This window comes from Zonotrichia leucophrys, chromosome 3 (assembly GCF_028769735.1).
Source record: "Zonotrichia leucophrys gambelii isolate GWCS_2022_RI chromosome 3, RI_Zleu_2.0, whole genome shotgun sequence".
Lineage (NCBI taxonomy): Eukaryota > Metazoa > Chordata > Aves > Passeriformes > Passerellidae > Zonotrichia > Zonotrichia leucophrys.
Genome location: NC_088172.1, coordinates 21465257 through 21475530, shown reverse-complemented (window position 1 = coordinate 21475530; position 10274 = coordinate 21465257).

The following is a 10274-nucleotide window of genomic DNA, read 5'->3' as shown; positions in this document are numbered from 1 at the left end:
TAAAAAAAAGATATTAAAGTTTTAGAGAGCATCCATAAGAGGTGAAGGGCCTTGAGGGGAAGCCGTGTGAGGAGCAGCTGAGAGCTCTTGATCTGTTCAGCCTGGAGGACACTGAGGGGAGGCCTCACTGCAGTTAACAGCTCCTTGTGAGGGGAAGAGGAGGAGCAGACACTGATCTTCTCTCTGTGGTCAGCAGTGAAGGGACCGGCCTAAGCCGTGTCAGGGGAGGTTTAGGTTGGATATTAGAAAAAGGCTTTTCAACCAGAGAGTGGTTGGACACTGGAATATGGTCCTCAGGAAAATGGTCACAGCACAAACCTGACAGAGCTGAAGAGATGAAGTGTTTGGACAGTGTTCTCGGGCATGCTTGTGACTCTTGGGTCTGTCCAGTGCAGGACTAGGAGTCAGACTCTGTGTTCACTTTGGGTTTCTTCCAACTCAGAATATTCTGTGATTCTGTGAAAGTAACTTTTAAAAAACCAGGTTGTCTTTCAATTACAAGGCTGGTATTTTTGGCAACATGACAAGATATTTTTAAAGATAGATAGAGATGATAAGAAATCTCAATTCAGTCAGTGAAAAAAAAAAAAAAAGTAGAAAATGCTTTTAAACATCTTGTGTTTAAAATTAAGTACAAACACCCCACACATCCCAAATAATTTTTTGCTTACTGCTTCAATCCATATGTTTCATATGTTTTTAAATACATTCCCCCTTTCTTTTACTGCTGTTTATCTTCACTTTTGAATTCTCTTTATGCCTCATTTTGATTTCCCTCCAGCAATAACAATATCTATAATCACTTCAGTGACATTTTCTACCACTTCCCACTTTGAAAGTGTCACAAAATCACTGAAGATTGAAATTTCCAAACAATTTCAATCAACCAGTGAAGAACACCTGCTCATTTTCTTGGTAGAAAAAATTGTCATTTAAACAAGAGAAGTGCAGAGTAACATTTAGGAAACAGTTATTTACAATGCATTGAAAAATAAATACATAAAATGGGATGTTCTGATGAACCAAAATAATTGTATCTGTGACACATAAATCAAAGTGTTACATATGGTAACAACCAGTGTCCAATTATCCATAACTAATTGGCTTTGTAATTGTCTTTATTCTGAAATAGACAATTAAACATGTTCTGGACTGTTAACTAGTTCATATTTTAGGTATTCAGCTAATTAGACATTTCCTAAACTATTCGTTTTGCATGTGACTAATTTGTGTACTAAAATCATACCTTAATAGGATGTTTTATTTTTTACTGATCACTTAATGCTAGTGAAAAATTTCCCTCAAGAAGTAGAGATAACCCAGTCAAATATAATAATTAAATTAAATTTTCACTCTCCATATATAAAAAGTAAAGAAAGTTTATAATATTTTCTTCAGTAAATAGTCTTAAATAGAATTGAATATCCTCTGCTTTTATTTACATCAGTATCTTCCTTCAGACTTCAAAAAACTTGACAGAAAGGATATATTTTGGAGCACAGAACTTTGGTTTTTTATAAAATATTCTGGCAGCAGTTCTTTTGGGCAGAGAGATAAAAAAGACTAAATCCACTATCTGATCATTTGTACGCGTGTGTTTGGGTTTTCTTCTATAGTTGCTCTCTTTCTCTTTCTCCCCCTCTCTGTTCCTCCCCTTTCTCTTAATTTTTTTTTGTGCATCTTCATTCTGCAGTGTATAAGATACAGATGGTGTTAGGTAAGTTATAAAAAAATTTAGGACTGAAACTGTGTTGAAAATGTGCATGCATGTTTGTGAGAAAATAAACATGTCAAATCTGATCATGTCTCAGTAAAAATAATGATTGTATTGCTATAAATCTGTATAAATGACAGTTTTGACCTTTAAGATCAGAAGTTACATGGGGCAGTCTGCTTAAGAATAATGACTATTTTAGGAATGTAATTAGAAATACTAAAAAGTACTTTAAGAAGTAAACCATTGGTTTTATCATTGATGAAGTGGAACCCAAATGACTGTCCAAGCTAGAACAGAATATTGGGGAATTGGTTACACCCAGTTCTCATAAATCAGCTCTTGTAAAGACTTGGAAGCTCAGAGCTTTTCTGTAATGTTTTCATAAACACCTGTTAACAGTACCGGCAAACTGGTTGTTTTTTATATAAAGTGTAGGTTGTAGTGCTGTAACAGGTGCCCATTTTACACCTTTGTGAGTTAAGTCTGGTAGGCAACCAAGATGCCCATAGCTGTTTTCTCACTCCCTGCAGTGGGAGGGGGAAGTGATTTCAAAGGGCAGAAGTGAGAAAACTTGCGGCTTGAGATAACGCAACAAGCAATAATAAATATTTAATAAATGATAGAAAGATGTTCATGAACCCAAAGGAAAATAGGGAATTCATAACCACAGACAATGTTTACCCAATTGATGGAAAGCAGGTAACAGTTACCTGGAAAGACAAATTTCTTAACTCTGAACATCTCCTAGCCCAGAGCTCTGATTATAGAACATGGCATCATATGGCATGGAATGTCATTGAACCATATAATGGTTTGGATTGGAAAGGACCTTTAAGATTATCTAGTTTGAGCCCCCCGTCATGGGCAGGGACATCTTCCACTAGAGCAAGAGGCTCAAAGCTCCATCCAAACTGCCCTTGAGCACCTCCAGAGATGGGACATCCATAGCTTTCTTGGATAACCCATTCCAGCGTCTCACCACATGCAGGATGAAAAGATTCATCCTAATGTCTGATTAAAGCCTACCCTCTTTCAGTTTAAAGCCATTTCCTCTTGTCCTATCCCTCCATGGTCTTGTCAAAAGTCTCTCTCCAGCTTCCTCATAGGCCCTCTCTAGTTACTGGAATGCTGCTGAAAAGTCTTCTCTGAGCCTCTTCTTCTACAGGCTGAACAACCCCAACTCTCTCAGCCTATCTGTATAGGAGAGGTGCTCCAAACCTCTGATTATCTTCATGACCCTCTCTGGACTCATTCTAACAGATTCATGTCATTCTTTAAGTTTTATATCTGTTTGATTGATTTGGGTTAGCTGTGATCCTTCCCTACTTGTGAATCCCCAGCTTACTTCAGAGGACAGGCACTACAAGAAAAAGACATCCTGGACATCCTGGATACATGGCTGATGCCAGGTGCCCATCAAAGCAACTCTATCATTCCCGCTCCTCAGCTGGGCAGGTGAGAGAAAATATAAATAAAGGCTCATGGGTTAAGACAAGGACAGGGAGAGATCACTCACCAGCTACTGTCATAGGCAAAACAGACTTGGAGAAGCAGTTTATTTTATTATCACTCAAGTCAGAGTAGAAAAATTGTCAAAATACCTTCCCTTCACACCTCCCTTCTTCCTGGGCTTAACAATACTCCCAGTTTTCTCTACATGTTCCCCCACCATGGCTCGGGGGGCAGAGAATGGGCGCTGCAGTCAGTTCATCACACATCATCTCTGCTGCTCCTTCGCCTTCTGGGGGCATATTCCTCCCACTCTTCCCCTGCTCCAATGTGGGGTCTTCCACTGGTTGCAGGTGAATATCTATCCCACTGTGGACCTTCGTGGCAGCAAGGGTGTCTTGGTTTTGCCCAGGACAGGGTTAATTTTTTGCAGTAGATGGAAGGGTGTGTGGCCAGGACTGTAGTGCTATTCCATACCACCTTATGTCATTACCTTGTGGGGAATTCCTTCCAGTCAAGAAAAATATGGGGAGTGGTGGGGAGAGGGAAGCCAATGTTGTTCATTGCCCTGGGGTCTGGGGTAAGCATATTTGCATGTGAATCACTCTCTCTTTTGTATACTTTTGTTATTGATATCATTGCTATTACTTATCATTACTGTTATTTCATTTTCTTATCTCACTGCTCTTTCCATAAACTGTTTTTATCTCCACTTGTAATCTCTGCCTTTTATGCCTACAATTCTCAACTCCATCCTTCCTCACCACACATTGTGGGAGAGAGTGAAAGAGACCAATGCCCAGTTTTGGAGAGTTGTCTTGTGGGGCTCAACAGAGGAGTGTCAGTCCTAAAACATGACAGAGGCACAGCTGCTTCACCACAGTCTTCACTGTGAGTTGCAGGAGAATCTGTGCTCTGGCTCCCAGATTACCTCCCCCCACTATTTCTGCACTGATCTTGGTGTCTGCAGAGCTGTTGCTGCCACATGTTCTCACTCCTTCCACTGGCTGCAATTCCTGTTGCACAGGCGGTTTCCCTGCTTTTAATGATGTTATCCCAAAGGCTTTACCACCATCACTCATGGGCTTGGCTTGGATTGGCCAGCAGTGGGTCCATCTGGAAATCAGCTTGCACTGGCTCTGTTGGATGTGGGGAAACTTACAGAAGCTTCTCACAAAAGCTACCCTTGCAGCCCTGTTTTGGCCAAGCAAACCCAATACCCAGTGTCAGCACTGCTCAGCAATAAATAAATAAAACATCCCCATATCACCCATACTGTTTTTACCACAAGTCCAAAACAACACATATAAGCTAATACAAAGAAAATTAATGCTGTTACAGAACAAAACAGTCCATAACTTAACCAGACAATACTTTCACATCCCTTTTGGAAATACCACCAACATTATGAGTATGTAACTTTCAAAGAGTTCAAGAAATTTAGAAAATCCAGCTGCACTGACATTTTTTACAGTGAATTTGTTGCCCTAGAAAGTTGGAACTAGAATGGAAAAGCAAATAAACATTGAATCTTGATATGAAAACAGTGAGGATACTATTTATGAGGTTTCTCATAACATTTTTTAATATGCAGGTGCTGTTGCATTTGAGGTCCATTTGCTAAGGATTCATTATTGTATCAGTCTGCCTCCATTAAGTATCACTGATCATTTTTCTCCCGATTAAACTACCCAATCCCTCCTGCATTTGCTACTGTGTTGTCATCCCTGAGTGACTTGTGAATTGAACCACTAAAACAGCCCATTTGCTAAGCAGTTCAGCTAATGATTACATTTCCTTAGCTTGGCAGTTAAGTGTTTATTGCTTTCATTCCTGATGAGATATATTACAATATAAAAAGGTTCTCATGTCTTCTTATAGATCCTTCTGGATGTTCTTTGCATTCTTCAGGGTAAAAAGTTAACTAATCAGCTCTTATTTTTACATTCTCCTTTTCTGGTTGGTTTAGATAGTATCAGAAAGAAATCCATCTTTCAAAGTGACTGTAGCCCAGATGTTGAATTGTAAACTTACATTTTCAAGGCAGGAACATCCTGCTCACTAATTTATGAAGATCATCACCACTATGACCCCACATTTGGACCCAGGAGTACCTTTATTCTTATAACACAAGGATAGCAAGTTTTGGACATACATTTGAATTAATACCTTGTAAGAAATTAAAAGGCTATGGGTGATGGCTTAAACATTATTGGAAAAGGACCTTAGCCACTATGCCAAAATTGTATAAAGAAGCTGCCACTACCAAAGCACACTCCCCATCTAATGTTCCTCCTGGCTGGAACTGGACTGTGAGTTAAACCACCTAACACGAACTTGAGGTAAGTGTGGCACTATTGTCCAATTATCTCAGGTCTAAGGAGAGGAATGTATCCACAAGGAAAACCAAACCAAAAGAGATAATGGTCATATAAAAGTAAAATAAATTACAAATCAAACGAAGAGATAATGAATGAGCACTTCTCTGTTCTCTCACAGTTTTGCTGATTAACACTTTATAAGAGCTTTACCTAAAATGTTGCATACTCAAACTATAGAAGACCTATAAACATTAGGAAAGAGATAGAAATGGAAGATGACTCATACTGCTTGAATGGTTCCTAAGTAGCCAGAAAATGTATTCCTCTTAATTGGCACAGAGGTTTTTACATCTTCAACACAGTGAACAGAATGGGAGTGCAATTTTGAACGAAATATGGAATACTGAAAAAAATTATTTTTTGTTAATAACTCAGTTTATTTAATATTTTATGGTCTTGAATAGGGAAAAAGTCTAACTCATTGCCTAATGAGCATTTAAGTTATTTAATGCCTTAGAAATCAAGGACACAAACTTTGCTATTGTTTTTACATTGCCAAGACATACTCTATCTTTTGTTACATTAATTCTCCTGAAAATGGATTAATGTAATTTTCTGCTCTTGTTTCAAACTTTAATATTAAGAAGAATCATCAGAGAATTTTAATATCTAATGTAGACAGTGAAAAATTATTAACTTTTGATATGTTTATTGTATAAACAAGAACATTAACTCTGAAATTGTCAAAGTTTCTATGTGCTACTCATTACTCAACTTTTTCCTTGGGTTACTGGAGCTGTAAACATTTTCATTATATCTTTAAATCATGTTCTGATGCTTTAAATGTATTGTTTTGGGGAACCAAATCATGTTGAAACAGAAGAAGAAATAGGCCCTTAAAAGGGGAAAAGATGAGTAAGATGCTATCTTGGATTTGTTTTCTCTCACTTAGTAGAATTTTTACCAAAAATGCAATATTATAATGGAAACAGTGTGGCCAGCAGGACCTGGGAAGTGATTGTCCCCTGTACTTGGCCCTGGTGAGGCCACACCTTGAGTGCTGTGTCCAGTTCTGGCCCCTCACTACAAGAAAAACATTTAGGGGCTGGAGTGACTCCAGAGAAGGGCAAAGGAGCAGGGGAAGAGGATGGAGGACAAGTCCTTTGAGGAGCAGCTGGAGGTGGGGTTGCTTATCTGGAGAAAAGGAGTCACCAACCCTGGAAGAGTTCAAGAAAATGCCTGGACACGGCACGTGGTGCTATAGTTTAGTTGGCATGGTGTGCTCAGCCAAAGGTTAGACTCGATGATCTTGGAGGTATTTTCCAGCCTTAATGATTCTACAGTTCTATGATTCTATGATAGCCATTCTGCTTTTATTGCCCTTTTTTTGGCAAAAATAAAAGCTAACAAAAGAGTGAGAAAAAAGTCATGAAGGAACATGTGTTATCCTTTTTCCTTTAGTGCAGCAAAAAGTGCTGCTTTTCACTGAATGCTTTTGTGAAAATTGTTGAATACATAGAATGAATATTCAAGACTTCCATGTACTCTATTCCATTGATTATTCTCTGTCCTTAAATATTTTCTTTCTTTTTTTTATCTGTGGCTAATATTGTCATGGAAGACTGAGTGCGTATAGTAGGAAGACTATGTCATTTGCCAAGGGTGTATGATTTGGGGATTCAACATCATTGAGCCTGTGGAGGAAACAGATAAAGCTAGGGATCCCACTTTCTGAACCAATATTCTAAATACTAAATTAAACTTCTTGTGGAAGGTGTTATATCTTATGTTTCTGTGACTGCATCAGTTTTTTACAGAAATCTGGCCTTATGGAAATCTATATTATAAAAAGCTCTATTTTTCCCAGAGAGAAAATGTCTTTTTACCTTGGTTGGTGCCCTAGTTCCAGCTTTAGTCAGAAGGAGTTGATGTGTCTTGTTCCCTTTTCATCATGTCTTAGAGTATGATGAAAAAATATTATCTGGTTGACATGTCTTGAAATAAGTCATACTAATATTTATAGTATAAAATTAAGAAACACTAAAAATGTAAACAAAATACCAAATAAGAATTTTTATCTGTAGATACTAAAGAAAAACCATTTGAACTCTTACTAGGGTTAAGAATATTGTATCTTTTTCATCTCACTTTTTTACATATGTAAACATTAATATTCAGCCGTAAAAGTTTAGACATACTGTGCATATCTATGTAGCTGTACACATTTTCATTTTTGACCTTTATAAGCAGGTATTTATATATAACACCACTTTGAAAGAGAGTAACTTCATGATAATTTTCCCATTAATTTCAGCAGGATCAAGTTAACTTGCCTTAGGAAGATTCAAGTTACACAGAGAAGCTTCACTAAGTAATATTCCAAGATAAAAAAAAAATCCAAAATAACAGAAATGAAATTGAGTTCAGCATGTGAACAGAGGTCCTGACTACTCTTCACTTTTTTTGGTGACTATCAGGAAAGAGTAAGATGCAAAAGAATTCAGTGACTGTTTAGTCAACACTGATTTACAGGGACCTACTGGCCTAAGCAGATGAAGTGGATTCTAACAAAATTTTTATTAATTTTCAATAGGAAATAGTCTATTTATTTTTAGACATGTGGCAAAAATATAAAAAAAAACCCAACATGAAGAAAAATGCTTTGGCATTAGGCCACAGCAAGGTCATTATCAGTAAAGTAGCTCAGGTCAAAATAGTTGTTAACAAGGCACTTAGTCATCATGGCTGAAAGCGTGGAGAGAAGCACTGCTGCTGTGGCATGAGAGAAAGATGGTGGAGTGGCACCTGCACAGATGATGAAAGGAAACAAACAGAACTAAGGAAAAGCAAAGAAAGAGCTATTCTGTACAGCCAGATGATGACATGGATGCATTATCATGAGATCAAACAGCAGAAGGAGAATGAGAGATGTAAGAAAACACTATTGAGATGTCTCCTCAAAGTGAACAGACCTGTGAAAACTACCAGATAGCACAAAAAAGGAAAGGTTTACTCATGAGCAGATAGAATGTCTTGTCTTTCATTTTGAGTTCAACCGCTGAGGACTGTAATTTATTCTGTGCTTAAAACAGGAATGCTTATTTTGACAGTGCCTGTAAATGAAAGTGTTGCTAACCCACAGTTTTTTTTTGCACTACCTGAGGTTATGATTTGAATGAGAATCAGTACCTTGGAAGGGAAGTATCTTCCAATATGGCTTCATCATTTGCAGAATACTCTTTTCATATGGAGTAGAAGTAAACTGAAAAGCACAAAGACAACTTTGCTTTCTTTTCTGTCCAACTGTTCATAAAATTAATAAAGACAATGTGAAGAAAGAAGGAGCTATTCTGTGGACTGACAAACTGCAGGAAAGCCTACAAGGTCTTAGTATTAAACATCAGATGTCTGGAACTTATAGAAAACTATAGAATTTCTATGTTTATATAGCAGTCTCTTTCAGTCCCACTACAAACAAAGCTGCCCAGGTTATATCGCCAGCAGTCCCTGTGAAGCACCAAACAAAAAATTAGAGAAAAACATGTCTTTAATTTTATTTACTTCAGTTATTTCCCAGTGAATATGGTATCAATCACTTTATTTAATGACTGCAAAATGTCTCAGATGTGTTTTTGTTGGGGGAAATGAAGGGGTAGAATTCAGCAGTTTTTATCAGATTAAACAGGTAGTTTTACTGTCTTGTCTATACCAATAGCAGTGAAGATCAATAGGTGGCTGAGCTGCTGAACCAAGAGAACAAAGACTAGCACATGTTAAAAAACAGACTGTGAACTCACAGCACACTATTTCAGAAGGAAGCAGTATGCAATGAATTCCATTAAAAAACCCAAAAAACCAAAAGTAAAGGTTTCATAGCTTTCATTCCATATGAAGACCTGACTTACAGGTCTTTATGTAGCCACTCTGAACTCCAGGCCCTTCAGCTGCAAATACACACATACCTATATGTATAGATATGAGTGTAATTTTTTTTTTCAGCATAGCATGAGTAGCACGCAAAAAAATCTAGCATAACCAGACTGATGATTCTCTGTCTTTCACAGGATTAATAAGTATGAAAATTGAACTGGTCATGAGGAAATACACCATGACCAGTTTGAGTTCAGAACCACGTATATCCCATAAAACTCTAGATTCTACATTTTTTGGTTGCTGGGTTGCATGCCAATTAACTGTAGGCATATATTGGAGCAGCATAAGTCTGCAGATACATTGAAGGTGTTGCTCTTCAGAGTGCCTTCCAGCTCTGCTCTCTGAAGCCACTTTTGACATGAAACACAATCACAGACCCATAGAATGATTGAGGATAGAAAGCATCTCTGAAGGTAAGCCAGTCCAAACCACTGCTCAGAGGAGGGACAACTATGGTAGGCTCCTGAAATGGTGTCCAATTAGTTTTTTCATATCTCAAAGGATGGAGATTCCACAGAATCATTAAGCAACCTATTCCAATGTTTCAACGCAATTTGTACATTCACTGTTATCCTGAATCACTGAAGCACTGACTCAAGACTCTTTGACTTGATTATTGCTTCTCATCAGGTATTTATGCACATCAATAAGATTCCCTCAAACCTTTCCTCCACCTGAACATTCCATGTCTCTCAGGAGCTCTGTGTATGAGAGGTGCTCCTGTCCCATATCGTGTATGAGAGGTGCTCCTGTCCCATATCAGTATCCATGGCCCTTAAGTGGGCTCTAGGGATTCCATGTCTCTCCTGTTGTGTTGGAATCTGGAACTGGTCCCATCACTCCTTACTATCACA